Here is a 14,884-nt window from a genome sequence, read left to right on the forward strand (position 1 = left end):
CGTCGTAGCTTCGTTTTGCGCACACTTTTGCAACAGTAGACATGGTTACCGCTAGTTTCGTAGTCGAATTTTTTGGTCGTAGTTTTTATTGGTTATGCTACAAATTAGGTTTTTCTTAAAAATTTGTGAATGTTAGTGCATGAGAAATTATTGCTAATTATTTAGCTGTTTTTCAGTGCCGTTATTTTGTGTTTGAAAGGTTTTTATAACTCAATGAGAATGCGAGCTGTGAACGGGTTTCGGACTCAGTTGCTTGGTTGCAGTTGTGCGCTGGGTCACGCCTCGTGCTTTCTGATGAAAGTATTTTTTTTTTCTTTTCGGACATCATGACGCACATTTTAGTGAAATGCTTTAACAACGATAAGTGGGGCGTTTATCTGTTGAAGTCGTTGGCTCACCCAGCTATTAGTCTTCGACTGATGTGCGAGGCTGGTTCTTTTGATGAGTTGCGCGGCAGAGGTCATGATGCCTGTTGGAGAGAAGGCACCCCGAAACAGACACAGCCGAACTTCTGCAGATCGGTAAGTAATCTCGTTTTCTTGCGCACGTAGCGTTTTTTTCTATTTTGACATTGACAAGCGTGAGATGTTAAGCACACCGTTCACTTTCTTCAAGCAAACCGCATGTCCCAGAGCAAAAGCGCGGGATATTAACTCTCGCTGCCGCCGTCACTTCTCTTGAAACAATGGTAGGCGAAAAGGCAGCGGCGCCTCGCGTGCGTAAAATTGCATTGCTTCCTTTGTTTGTCTAATAACGTGTCTTTAATTTGTATGAGAGAACACAATTGGAACATAAGGATCGGCTGCTCTGCGCAGTGATAATTTTGTACAGTGGTCCGTCATCTTTCATAGGGGCTCACGACGTGGGCCGTCTAAGCACTTGTTATCGCGTTTCAATACGTGAGAGGCGCGCTGCCTTTCAAGGTATTTAGGCAGGCTCTACGAGCTTAGGAGAACCGCGACAAATGATTGTGCAGCAGGTGTGCAGCTCTGCTACGTTAGTAACACTCCTACAGGACGGCAGTGTTGCACTTCACGCTTACGCATTTAGTAACTATGGCGGCCGCCGTCGCAATTTGGGGCTAGAGGTCCTGAATACGATCCCTGCAGCGGCGGCATTCCAAAGGAGCGGAATGCAAAAACGCTCGTGCAATTTGCATTGCATGCACGTAAAAATTTCCAGGAAGCCAAAATTAATACGGAGTCCCCAACTACGACCTGCCTCATAATCAGATCGTTGGTTTGGCACGTAGAACATCAGAATTATTTTTTTTTAATTGGTAGTGGCTCATCGTATACCATACGGTTAGTGTGATCACCTTTTATGCCGTAGCGGTCAAGCGCGCCTCGATTTAGGTTGCGGTTAATGATGCGGCGCACCGCGAAATATATTTCGCCTCTTTGGGATTTGCGGAGAACGGCCAACCGTTTAGTCACAGCTTCCGCGCGGTGACTGTACACGGATACACAGCGCAAATGAACAGAGGTGTCGCCAAAGAACACAGCCGCCGACGGGCTCGCCTTATTGCCTATCACCGCCAAAACTACCGCAGTAAGCATCTTTTCTAGCGCGGCGGGTTGCCGTTGAAGGCGTACAGTACAATTTTCATAGGCGATAACCGAAACATGCCACCATTCTCGGCTGCCTCTTTTGAGTTGGACCGATCCGAATGTGCGTTGCTTGCAGATGCGAAAGGAGCGCCAATCGGCGCGTTGTCGCCTCGGGCTAAGCGTCGCACTCGAACACCATTTACGCGGCGAAGAATGACGCGCGCATGAAGTTATCTCACTGCTACGCTACCGCGCAAAACGCGCACGGGCGTGTACGCGACGTTCTGCGCAAAATCGCGTGGGATGATCGGAGCCACACCGGAGCGGCTAGCTTCAAGGAAGCGGTACATGTTCTCACTCGTACAGGCACGTTCACGCTCGCATCGCTCTCGCCGTATCTTTAAGTCATTCCTTCTGCTGGACTTCTACCCAAAGATTCGATATCTGCTTGGTATCGGCTATGCACTGTCGCGTGGTCTTGGGGTCTGCGAGAGAGCCGGGAATGTTTTTCCCCGCTGTGAAACATCGCTGTGCGTGTTTTAGCTAACATTTACCGTAGCAACCTATTTCTTCCTTTTTTCGACGGCACTCGTAATGAGTCGCAAATTTTAGAGCGCAGCTCTTTGGCGTCCGTTCCTGGGTTTCGCGTCGTCGTCGGCGTTGTCGTCGGCCTCGTAACCAGCTCCGCCCCCCTTTCATCCCCCCAGCGCTAGCAGCGACCGACTGATACCGCTGGATGCCGCTGACGCCGCTAGAGAGTCAAGATAACGTGACTGCATAGAACACCGTCGCCGCCATGCAGAAAGAGGAGGAAAGGGTCCCCCCCCCCCCACCTGTTCTTGTGTGGCGGATAGGGTGCTCTTCAGTTGCCGACGCGCCGGTTATTTCACGTAGGCCCTGGCACGTCGACGAATACGTGACCACCTTCCCACGGCTAGACCTGGTTCTTAGCGCTGCGGAAGCGAGGGTATCATATTGTTTGTGTCGGCATCGGCGGCGTTGTCCCTGAAACCAACTCCGCAGCTGGGGTTGACTCACTATCGGCGTCAGCGGCATCAGTCAGTCGCTGCTATCTCTTCCCTCCTCCCTTTATCGTGTTGTCCGCTTGCTGCGCGCGCTTCTGCCCCCATCGTTTGCCGCTGGGTGTACACGCCGCCCCCTTCCCCCCTCTTCCTGCGAGTCTCCGGTTGTCAAAGCGCCGGCTCGAACTTAATTCCTTTCTTCGCTCCTCCTCCAATGCAACCCCTGTGCGGTGGCAATCAGAGAGCCAGATCGGTGGCGGCGGATCTGTACAAAGCTTCCTTCATGACTGTCAAGAACTGTTAGTGGAGTCTTTGTTAAAGGAATACGTGTGAAAAATAAAAAAAATTCTGTGATAGCGCATACATGTGTTGCTCGATTTCTTTGCCTCAATCTATCCAAAAGGTGAAACAGCTTATTTGCTGCGCTCAAATTTCGCATTAGGAAGTAACGTAATCGTCGGTAATTTTTTACTTGCCAGTGTAGTGTGTACTTCTATTTCGGGCGTAGTTATATGCAGTATGTGGCAGATTCTTAATCCGCGTAATCTCATTTTCTGTCCGCATTCCCTTCTCCCAAGTTACGCATGCAGCAAATCCCCAGGTGCTAAAGTGTTCTACGTCAAGAGCACCTTGGCGTCGTGCAGGAGACACCCGTTGATATGTGGCTGATTCACTAGCAAGCTCGCATCTCTGTTGCCACTCTCCATCAAGTGGGATTTTCAGCAATTTTTTGTGCTGCTGTGTAGTGTACTAGCTGCCGCATGGACGCAGTTAAGGATTACTTTCGATTTGCTCTGGCGTTTAGTAGTAAAGGATGGCCTACCTTTTGAGGGGAAGCATTTACTTTTGTTTGTGAGAATGTTTGCCAGCCTAACCAAGTGATACGTGCGTACAGTAAACAGCAGCACGAACAGAGGCGGACGACGGACGACGAAATAGGTGGGAGCACACACGAGCGCAAGCTCAACTAAAAGTCTGCTTTTGATGACAGAGGTATTAAAGGCACTGGTCAACTTGACAAAGGTAGAAAGCCGTGCATGCCTGGCAGAAACAGCCACGTGCGACAAGAAAGAAATGTGAAAAAGCCATGTCATGTAGAATAAACGTGCGTGAAAAACGAGAACTATCGGACAAATCTTTCGCTTTTTCGAAAGATTTGTCCGATAAGTGATCCTACCCAACGAGAAATACTATTTTGATAACTGCAACTTTTTCCCACTAAGGGCAACATATAACTTGGTTATGCATTTGTTTCGTTTGTGATTAATAAATATTGCTGCTAGAACTCCTCTAGTGTTGCGGTATGGAGCAGAAAGAACGATCGTGAGAAATAGGCAAATAGGCGATCGAGAGAAATAGGCACGCACTCGGATGCATCCGGCCGGTACGGAAGAATGGTGTCGATGGTGTGCGAAGGGTGTCGACCATACAGCAAGAAATAGGGTGAAAATCCAGTGGTGCTCTGCGTAGCGGTATTATACGCGTAGGTGACGAATGGCAGAACGGCGTCCCAGTTCGTGCGGTCGAAGGCAACGTACATTGAAAGCATGTCGCCGAGCGTACGGTTGAAGCGTTCTGTGAGGCTATTCGTTTGAGGGTGGTACGCCGTAGTCATACGATGAACAACGTGGCACTCTTTGAGAATCGCTTGAACTACTTCCGACAGGAAGACGCGTCCGTGATCGCTGAGCAGTTCTTGAGGTGGACCATGCCGCAGGATGAATCGGCGAAGCAGGAATGATGCAACATCGCGCGCTGTAGCTGCTGGCAGAGCGGCGGTTTCAGCGTATCGTGTAATGTGATCTACTGCCACAATTGCCCAGCGGTTACCAGCCGATGTCAGGGGGAGTGGCCCATACAAATCGATGCCAACGCGCCCGAACGGCCGGGTAGGGCAGGGTAGAGGCTGCAGACCAGCTGGCGAGTGGTGGGGTGAAGATTTTCGGCGCTGGCAGTCGGGGCATGAGCGAACGAACTTTTGAATGTAGTTGTACATTCCTCGCCAGTAGTAGCATCGTCGGAGGCGCTGGTAGGTTTTGAAAAGTCCCGAGTGAGCACACTGTGGATCAGAGTGGGGCTATGCGCAGATTTCAGAACGCAGGCTTCGAGGCACAACTAATAACCACTGGCGGCCGTTAGAGGTGTAATTTCGTTGGTGAAGCAGGTCGTCGCGAATGGCGAAATAGCGAGCTTGACGGCGCAATGCACGAGTGGTTGGCTGCGATGACGGATCAGCAAAGCAGTCTATGATTGAGGCAATCCAGGGGTCCTTGCGCTGCTCAGAAGCGATGGTCCCAATGCCGACGGAAGAAACGTCAAGCAGGGATATTGCGCAGCAGGCATTGTCGTCTGGCAAGGGAGAACGTGAGAGTGCGTCAGCATCAGCATGCTGGCGTCCGTTGCGGTTCAGTACGCGGATATCGTAATCCTCTAAGCGAAGCGCCTGCGGGCGAGACGGCCTGAGGGATCCTTCAATGACGACAGCCAGCATAGTGCATGGTGGTCCGTGACGACATCAAATTGTAGACCATACAAATAGGGCCGCAACTTGGTAAGCGCCCAGATGATCGCCAGGCATTCTTTTTCCGTGACGGTGTAATTAGTCTCGGCTTTAGTAAGCATACGGCTTGCATATGCCACAACATATTCAGGGAACCATTCTTTGCGCTGCGCTAGGGCAGCGCCGAGGGCAACGCCGCTAGCATTTGTGTGTACCTCAATAGGTGCCGTTGGGTCGTAGTGGCGCAAAATGGGAGGAGACGTCAGCAAACGACGGAGCTTAGTGAACGCCTCGTCGCACTGGGGCGACCAGGAATGGAGACGCCCGTTGCTGCCAAGGAGCTTCGTCAGGGGCGATATGATGGCGGCGAAATTGCGAATGAAGCGCCTGAAGTAGGAACACAAACCTACAAAACTGCGCAGTTCTTGACGGACGTCGGTTTAGGAAATTCAGCTACGGCATGAAGTTTGTCTGGATCGGGGAGGATTCCATCCTTCGAGACGACGTAACCTAATATCGTGAGCTGCCGCGCGGCAAATCGTCACTTCTTTAGGTTCAGTTGGAGGCCAGCGTTTGCTAAGCCCATCAAAACACGCCGTAGGCGTTGAAGGTGCGTGGTGAAGTCAGAGGCAAAAACAACAACGTCGTCGAGATAACATAAGCACGTGTGCCACTTCAAACCGCGGAGAACTGTGTCCATCATGCGTTCAAAGGTTGCTGGCGCATTACAAAGTCCAAACGGCATGACGTTAAATTCGTATAAGCCGTCGGGTGGGACAAAGGTTGTGTTCGGCCTATCGACGTCAGCCATGGGTACTTGCCAATAGCCGGAGCGTAAATCTAGAGTTGAAAAGAATTCTGCTCCTTGTAGGCTATCGATGGCGTCATCGATTCGCGGCAGCGGGTATACATCTTTGCGAGTGATCTTGTTCAGGCGCCGATAGTCTACACGGAACCGTACCGAGCCGTCTTTTTTCGTAACAAGGACGACAGGGGATGCCCACGGACTGTTCGAGGGTCGGATCACTTCGCGGCGAAGCATATCGTCTACTTGCTCATTAATCACACGACGTTCTGTGGCAGAGACGCGATATGGTCGTTGCCGCAATGGCTGTTCGGAGCCAGTGTCAATATGGTGCGTGACAGCAGACACCCGGCCCAGGGAAGATTGCCCGACATCAAAAGAAGAACGAAATTCTTCTAAGATGCGCAGAAGCTGCGAACGCTGAGGTGGGGTGAGGCCATCGGCAATAGATGAATTGACCACACCTGCGGGCAAAGGGTTCGACGTAGAGAGAGAACCGAGCGTGTTGTAACTGGCGCAGGACGTGTCTTCGGGAACATCCGTAATTTGTACGGCGTCGATCACTTCCACGTGGCCAAGACATGCGCCTTGAAGCAGCATCACAGGGTATGAGAAGGGGCTACAGAGAAAAATAGCTGTGGAGCCCTGTTTGACGTTCACAGTCGCAAAAGGCAGCAGCAGACCTTTCCAAGTATAAAAGTGGCCCGACGGAGAAAGTAGTGCGATGGCGTCAGAGAGGCTGTTGCAATGCATTGATACAATCACTGACAAGTTGGGAGGAACGTTTGTGTCGTGCCTGACGAGTAGTTTGTTCGCAAAAGAAGCATTATCGGCAAGCGTCATATCTGAGATCGGCGACAGTTCTAGCTCGGCCCGTTAGCAATGAATGACGGCATCGTGGCGGGCGAGAAAGTCCCACCCCAGGATAACTTCGTGGGAGCACGAGGAAATCACAATAAATTCGACGGCGTATACAACGTCCTCGATGAGAACACGAGCGGTGCACGCCGCAATCGGGTGAATACGTTGTGCGCCTGCTGTTCGGAAGGCGAGTCCAGCAATGGGCGTCGTAACCTTTCGAAGGAAGCGACAAAGCTTTGCGTCCATAAGTGGTACAGCGGCTCCGGTATCCACGAGGGCATATGTGCGCACACCGTCAACTAACATGTCCATCACATTGGTCGGGCTACGTTGAGGACTTCCGCGTTTCGACGGGGTCGTAGCCTTGCCTCATGGACTGCGACGATTAGTCTTCCTCATCCCGAGCTTCGGAACGAGGCCGCGTCGGTGATGGGGAGCGTCGGCGTGGAGAAGTTGAGCGGCGGATGTTGGCGGACCGGCGGAATGGTGGTGACGCAGCCCGAGGTGCGTCGTCGTAATAAGGGCGCGGAGAACCCGCCATAGAACTTGGCCCATATGGTGTAGCGCTAGGCGACTGCAAGCGACTACAGTGGCGTATGTAACGAAGAGAGACGCTAGTGGGTTTAGCGCCACTAGAGGAATGGGATCCTCCACCATGCACCCCTCGATGGAATGTCTGCAAACTGGGAAAGCTTAAGCAAATGACATATCTCCCCGAAACGTTCTGAATGTTTTTACGAGGCAGATTCAGAAAGTAATCTTTCCAATCCAACATATACTAAATGATGCGGTTGCCTACTTCTTTCATATTTATTCATCATCATCATCATCAGCCTGGTTACGCCCACTGCAGGGCAAAGGCCTCTCCCATAATTCTCCAACAACCCCGGTCAAGTACTAATTGTGGCCATGTCGTCCCTGCAAACTTTTTAATCTCATCCGCCCACCTAACATTCTGCCACCCACTGCTACACTTCCCTTTCCTTCGAATGCCGTCCGTAACCCTTAATGACCATCGTTTATCTTCCCTCCTCATTACATGTCCTGCCCATGCCCATTTCTTTTTCTTGATTTCAACTAAGATGTCATTCACTCGCGTTTGTTCCCTCACGCAATCTGCTCTTTTCTTATCCCTTAACTTTACACCCATCATTCTTCTTTCCATAACTCGTCGCGTCGTCCTCAATTTAAGTAGAACCCTTTTCGTAAGCCTCCAAGTATCTGCCCTTTAGGTGAGTACTGGTAAGACACAGCTATTATAAACTTTTCTCTTGAGGGATAATGGCAACCTGCTGTTCATGATCTGAGAATGCCTGCCAAACGCACCCCAGCCCATTCTTATTCTTCCGATTATTTCCGTCTCATGGTCCGGATCCGCCGTCACTACCTGCCCTAAGTAGTTGTATTCCCGTACCACTTACAGCGCCTCGCTACCTATTGTAAATTGCTGTTCTCTTCCGAGACGGTGAAACATTACTTTAGTTTTCTGCAGATTAATTTTTAGACCCACTCTTCTGCTTTGCCTCTCCAGGTCAGTCAGCATACATTGCAATTGGTCCCCGGAGTTACTAAGCAAGGCAATATCATCAGCGAATCGCAAGTTACTAAGGTTTTCTCCATTAAATTTTATCCCCATTTCTTCCCAATCCAGGTCTCTGAATACCTCCTGTAAACACGCTGTGAATAGCATTGGACAGATCGCATCTCCCTGCCTGGCGCCTTTCTTTATTGTGTTTTTGTTGCTTTCTTTATGGAGGACTACGGTGGCGGTGGAGCCCCTATAGATATCTTACATACGGCTTGTCTACACCCTGATTCCGTAATGCCTCCATTACTGCTGAGTTTTCGACAGAATCAAACGTTTTCCTCTCGTAATCAATGAAAGCTATATATAAGGCTTGGTTATATTCCGCACATTTCTCTATCACCTGATCGATAGTGGGAATATGGTCTATTGTTGAGGAGCCTTTACGGAATCCTGCCTGGTCGTTTGCTTGACAGAAGTCTAAGGTGTTCCTGATTCTATTTGCGATTACCTTAGTAAACAGTTTGTAGGCAACTGACACTAAGCTGATCGGTCTATAATTTTTCAAGTCTTTGGCGTCCCCTTTCTTATGGATTAGGATTATGTTAGCCTTCTTCCAAGATTCCGGTACACTCGAGGTCATGAGGCATTGCGTATACAGGGTGGCCAGTTTCTCTAGAACAACCTGCGCACCATCCTTCAACAAATCTGCTGTTACCTGATCCTCCACAGCTGCATTCCCCCTTTCCATAGCTCCCAAGGCTTTCTTTATTTCTTCCGGCATTACCTGTGGGACTTCGAAATCCTCTAGACTAATCTTTCTTCCATTATCGTCGTGGGTGCCACTGGTACTGTAAAAATCTCTATAGAACTCCTCAGCCACTTGAACTATCTCATCCATATTAGTAATGATATTGCCGGCTTTGTCTCTTAACACATACATCTTATTCTTGCCAATTCCTAGTTTCTTCTTCACTGCTTTTAGTCTTCCTCCGTTCCTGAGAGCATGTTCAATTCTATCCATATTATACTTCCTTATGTCAGCTGTCTTATGCTTGTCGATTACCTTGGAAAGTTCTGCCAGTTCTATTCTAGCTGTAGGGTTAGAGGCTTTCATACATTTAACGTTTCTTGATCAGATCTTTCGTCTCCTGCGATAGCTTACTGGTATCCTGTCTAACGGAGTTACCACCAAATTCTATTGCGCACTCCTTAATGATGCCCACAAGATTGTCGTTCATTGCTTCAACACTAAGGTCCGCTTCCTGAGTTAAAGCCAAATACCTGTTCTGTAGCTTGATCTGGAATTCCTCTATTTTCCCTCTTACCGCTAACTCATTGATCGGCGTCTTATGTACCAGTTTCTTCCGTTCCCTCCTCAGGTCTAGGCTAATACGAGTTCTTACCATCCTATGGTCACTGCAGCGCACCTTGCTGAGCACGTCCACATCGTGTATGATGCTAGGGTTAGCGCAGAGTGTGAAGTCTATTTCATTTCTAGTCTCGCCGTTCGGGCTCCTCCACGTCCACTTTCGGCTATCCCGCTTGCGGAAGAAGGTATTCATTATCCGTATATTATTCTGTTCCGCAAACTCTACTAATAACTCTCCCCTGCTATTCCTAGTGCCTATGCCATACTCCCCCACTGCCTTGTCTTAAGCCTCATATTTATTGCTGCTTTACGATTCGTCCCACAATCTAATGGCCCTCCGAGGAAAAGGCGTCTGCCATGGTGGAATGTAGATTGTATGAATGTGCGTAAGGAATAAAATAAAGCCTGGGGCCTTACGCGAGTCACCTACGGCGGAAAACGTCCTAAACATTAAGGATATCTTGTCGCACGGGAGACGAACGCGACGTATTGCGAAAAGAGGAGAGGGGAAATTTCGTCTCATGGATCAATTGTTACATGTGTAATGAAGCAGACGCGCCCCTGTGTAGGCGCCGACTGACGAGGAAGACGAAGGACCGTGCCGTGATCGCGATCGAGCCTCGTGCTACGGACAGCCCTTGCAGTGTCTTTACCTAGCGTTCCACAACGTTGTGAACGACAATACACCTCATCGCATATGGTGGAGGTTGCTGAGATCCTTCGCCTCGTCCAGGAGCTGCGCACTCCAACCCTGGCTGCAAAATCGCCCTGCACTAGACCTCATCGCACATGCAAGAAACAGAACTATGGAACAGGGTAAGGAAGTTATTTAATCGGTAGGCTGACTTCATTCCTTTGGTGGACAATCAAAGTAACAGCCTTGAAGAGCAGGTTAATCCTCGTAGGTAACATTTGGAGCATGTATCTAGTTCAATACATTATTCTGCAGCTTTACTGAAGCTTAAAGATTTAGCAGAATGTAGGACACTAAACCATAGATGTAGCTGAATTGAACTTGACAACATTCCTTTTGGTATAATCGAGTGCACAGCCTCCTTGAATGCCTGTGAGACATCTGGACCAGGATCGATTATAAATGTCTAAGACATGCTAAAATACCTACACCCTGACACGGAAATAGTACTGCTATCCCTATTCAATACTGTCTGGGCAACAGGCTACATTTCATCGGCATGGAAGGAGCCTATTGTTGTTGCTGTTAGAGATCCAGCCTCCGCGGCAAGTTAGCGGCCAATAGCATAAACTAGCTGTCTTTGTAAGCTATTTGAAAAAATTATCAATCTGCTGCTACTACATGTCCTCGAGTGCGACAAATTTCTGGAACCATACTAATGGGGTGTTAGATGGCGGCGTTAGATGGGGGCGTTCTATAATAGTTGATCTCGTAAGAATTGAGGCACACAGTCGCGATGCGTTCATTCACAAAGACTTTTTACAGTGTTATGGCTCGCCGATTCATCAATCCAAGCATCCGTCTTTCGGCCGCCTTTGAGCCAAAACCTCGTGCGGTGAAACCCCATGCAGATGCACGGAAAAAACATAGAAAGCGATGCGCGCGATTAAACAACAGCACCTAGATAGCTCAAGGGGTGCTTACTCTGATCCATGACAGCACGCTACATGGCCCGACATTTTCATTGACAAGGGTGGCGTGAGGAAAGGGTGACGTCAAAATCACCGTCGCTTACTCGGGAGCAACCCCGTTAAATTGTATGGCAGTCGGGCCAGGAAACATGACATCATATTTCGGAGTGAAAACGACTTGTGCTATCTAGGTGGTGTTTGATTAGCTGCGCCAGTAGTGACGTCGTCGCTCTCTGTTATAGCCGAGCACGCGCGTAGCAGCTTCTCTCCGGCTCCGAAATTGGTAGGCCACGTATTATACGCAATCCTTAGAAGCAGGCACCTTTCAATGAGCAACTTCAAGGGGTGCACGGTAGCGCGATGTATTACCAGCAAGCCCACATTGCAACCCTCGTGTTCCATTAGCAACGCCGCAAGCAGAATCGGGAACAAGCTCTTCCAAGCCGGGCCGATACTCGAGTCCGGGCACAAGAACAGGCTCGTGCAGCCGATCGCAAGCAACACCTGCCTATCGAGGATCCGACAGCCTAGCAAGCCGTCGTTTAATGAACCCTGGAATTAACCCAGTCATAAACACCGGGGCAGCATGTTCCAGCTTCGCTGGTTGACCATGTATACAGAGTGCTTGGGCGGTGCTTTTTTATCAACGTCTTCATTGATATGGAGAACGTTTATGGCACTACCTGACGTTTATGAACTTAGCGAAGCCTCTCGGAGATGGGTATCTGTAGCAGCATGCCTGATGTGATAGGAGGTTGCTCATCACGCCATACGTTCCATGTCAGAGTCGGCAATGCTCTATCCAGGCTCTTTACTCAGGAAATTCGGGCACCACATGGTAGAATGCTTAGTTCCACGCTTTTTATTGTGAAAGGAATTCCCTACGGTCATCCATTCCACGATGTATATTCTTGTGGCGACACACTCCGCGCATATTTCTGCGCACCCTCCGTCTTCTTATCATCTGGCCCAGAATAACACAGCTGCACGCTGGACTGCTTGGTCGATAAAACATAGCGCCACCGCCACGTCACCCGAGGTATATGTCACCGACGGTGGCTATAAAAACAGGCTGCCTGGCTGAGAAAGACCGCTTTCTACCTTCCGCTACTGGGACGCAAGTAGCGTTGGTATGCCCATCCGCTGCCATCGTTAGTCGAATAAAGAATCGTTACGTTTTTATGTTGGGATTCGTCCTTCGGCAGACATGACATCCCACATCTGGTGACCCGGACAACGAACAACGTATCGCCATGGAAGAACAAGACGCCCTTCAACGACAGCTGGAACTTCTCAACAGACAGCTTCACACGCAGCAAGAGGTGATCCAGAAGCAAAGAGCAACAGCTTCAGGAACGGCATGACCAGCTCAATGGTTCCGTGCAGCGGCATCCTGCCGGCTCCACCGGGGACGTCACAACCCCGGCAGATGACATCCCGCACGCTGCCCCGCACGGCGTCTGGCGTGTCGCTGTAAAGCTTCCGCCGTTTTGGGCCGACTCGCCCGAGTTATGGTTCGCCCAAGTCGAGGCCCAGTTCTCCCTCGCGCACATCACGCAAGACCGGACCCGCTACGACTAAGTCGTCGCCCACCTCGATGCCCGCTACGCCAACGAGGTCCGGGATGTCCTTGCCAACCCACCAACGGCCAACCTTTACGAACAACTCAAGACTGAACTCATTCGCCGCCTGTCACTCTCGGAAGACCAGAAGGTGCGACAACTTCAGTCCGCAGAACTTGCTGAGCGCAAGCCTTCGCAGCTCCTCTGCCACATGCGTGCTCTCACGGGCAAGATGGAAGTCCAGGATTCGTTACTGCGAACTCTTTGGATTCAACGACTTCCACCGCACGTCCAGGGAATTCTGCAGGTTCATCTTACGCTACCTCTCAACCGACCTTCCGGGATCGCTGATCGTGTCATCGAGGTCTCCGTGCCGCCGTTGTCACCCACCGTTCAGGCTGTCGCTGCACCGCTGAACACCATGGAGCTTGGGCTCCGTATAAACGATATCAACAGACAGCTCAGCTCTATTCGACGACGACTGGATCAACACTTGCCGAAGCGCCACTCGCAAAGCCGTGGCCAGAACACTACCCCGTCACAGCAGCCTGGTGACGACGACCGATGCTACTACCATCGACGCTTCGGGGACAGAGCACGAAAGTGTCGACCACCCTGCTCCGCTAGAAATCAGGGAAACGCCAACGGCCGCTCGTAGCCACGGCTGCGAGCGGCCAACCTGGAGGCCATCGCATCTTCGTCACCGACCAAATTGCAAAGCAGCGGTTCCTTGTCGACAGCGGTTCCGACATTTGCTGCTACCCGCCAGGCCATCTGCAAGGTCCCCGTCCTTCTACGTCTTTCGAGCTCAGCGCGGCAAACCGGTCCACAATCAAAACTTACGGCTCGCTCCGCCTGCACGTCCAGCTTAAAATCCTATGCCGTGACCTTCATTGTAATTTTGTCATCGCCGACGTCACCGAGCCAATCATCGGCTCAGACTTTTTGGCGCATTACAACCTCCTTCCGGACTGCCGCCACGACCGTCTCATCGACGCGACAACGGGACATTCCGCGCCAGGGCAGCGAACGACTACCCCAGATGTGGGATGTCATGTCTGCCGAAGGACGAATCCCCACATAAAAACGTAACGATTCTTTATTCGACAAACGATGGCAGCGGACGGGCATACCAACGCTACGTTCGTCACAGTAGCGGAAGGTAGAAAGCGGTCTTTCTCAGCCAGGCAGCCCGTTTTTATAGCCATCGTCGGTGACGCATACCTCGGGTGACGGGGCGTTGGCGCTATGTTTTATCGACCAAGCAGTCCATCGTGCAGCTGTGTTATGCTGAGCCAGATGATAAGAAGACGGAGGGTGCGCAGAAATATGCGCGGAGTGTGTCGCTACATTCTATTCCACCTATGTTGAGGGCATGCAGATAAGGGTCAAGTCTTAGAATCTGGCTGTCTGCGCACAGCAGGTTGACCTTAACCTCAATAAAGTATCGAAGTCGGCGACTGAAAATAGATTTAGTCGAATTGCTCTTAAAAGCCTCTTCGTCCTTTCGCAAAGAAATATAGGGCTGATCTCAGATGCTGATACTGAGCTGCACGAACTGCGCCTACGTTTGTACGTGGAACAGAATTGTATAGAGTTCATACTGAATGCAAAACTAACGTTTCCTCCTCACTTAAATATATTAAGAACAAATGCCTAAGAACAATGCATATTTTGCAGATCAAATCGCACACAACTTGGTTATAATAGGAAGTACCTCATGAATCTGTACAAAAGTCGCATACCTGCATGCTTGAATTATATGGCCATAGTGTACAATGCTCTTCGGCTGAAACGCAATACTGAAACACCGTGGTCGCCGGCGCTTTTTGCGCTACCGACGATGGCTGTGTGATCGTTGAGGAGGCCTAATGTAGTTACGATGCACCAAAAAGATTCTCGCTTTCATGTAACACAAAAATGCATCATCGCAGTGTCTCCAGCGCCCAACAGTGGCGCAAGAAAATACCGGCCGCCATGTTGTCTAAGTATCACGTCTCAAACGCTGAGCACTGTACCTCTCTGCCGGTCGAAGTGCCTTGAATTTGCTTGACCGTTATTCATCATCTAGGTATTCAAGTA

Source organism: Dermacentor variabilis, unplaced genomic scaffold, assembly GCF_050947875.1.
Source record: "Dermacentor variabilis isolate Ectoservices unplaced genomic scaffold, ASM5094787v1 scaffold_13, whole genome shotgun sequence".
NCBI classification, from domain to species: Eukaryota; Metazoa; Arthropoda; class Arachnida; order Ixodida; family Ixodidae; genus Dermacentor; species Dermacentor variabilis.